Source organism: Macadamia integrifolia, chromosome 6, assembly GCF_013358625.1.
Source record: "Macadamia integrifolia cultivar HAES 741 chromosome 6, SCU_Mint_v3, whole genome shotgun sequence".
Taxonomy (NCBI): Eukaryota; Viridiplantae; Streptophyta; class Magnoliopsida; order Proteales; family Proteaceae; genus Macadamia; species Macadamia integrifolia.
In genome coordinates this window covers 22,451,528-22,451,974 of record NC_056562.1, presented here as the reverse complement: position 1 = coordinate 22,451,974, position 447 = coordinate 22,451,528, and positions in this window count along the sequence as shown.

The window sequence follows — 447 nt, the reverse complement described above, 5'->3', positions numbered from 1 at the left end:
TTGGTAGAAAAGAAACTTATACATTAGAAATAGAAACAAATCGGGGGAAAGAGATCCCACAAGAGTATTAATACAAAGAGAGAAATAAAACATGAGGAGGGGCACTATCCCAAATAGTAGCAAGACGATTTCGAGAACCAAACAAAGCTAACTGATCAGCAACTGCATTGCCCTGTCTCATAGTATGTGTAAATATCATTGACTCAAAGCTAGACAAAGATGATGGCAATCATTGATAATAGAAGCTATCTTCCACGGAATATGTTCAGGTTGAGACTTTAACATATTGATAACCCCCAAATTATCACTCTCAACAATTAGACGAGAAAGCTGCTTTGAAGAACCAATAACAAGGGTTTTTCTAATAGCAAGAGCCTCCGCCACATAAGAGTAAGTGTCACACTCCGTTCACACAGAACCGGGCCAGTGACCGGGTTAACACCGGTT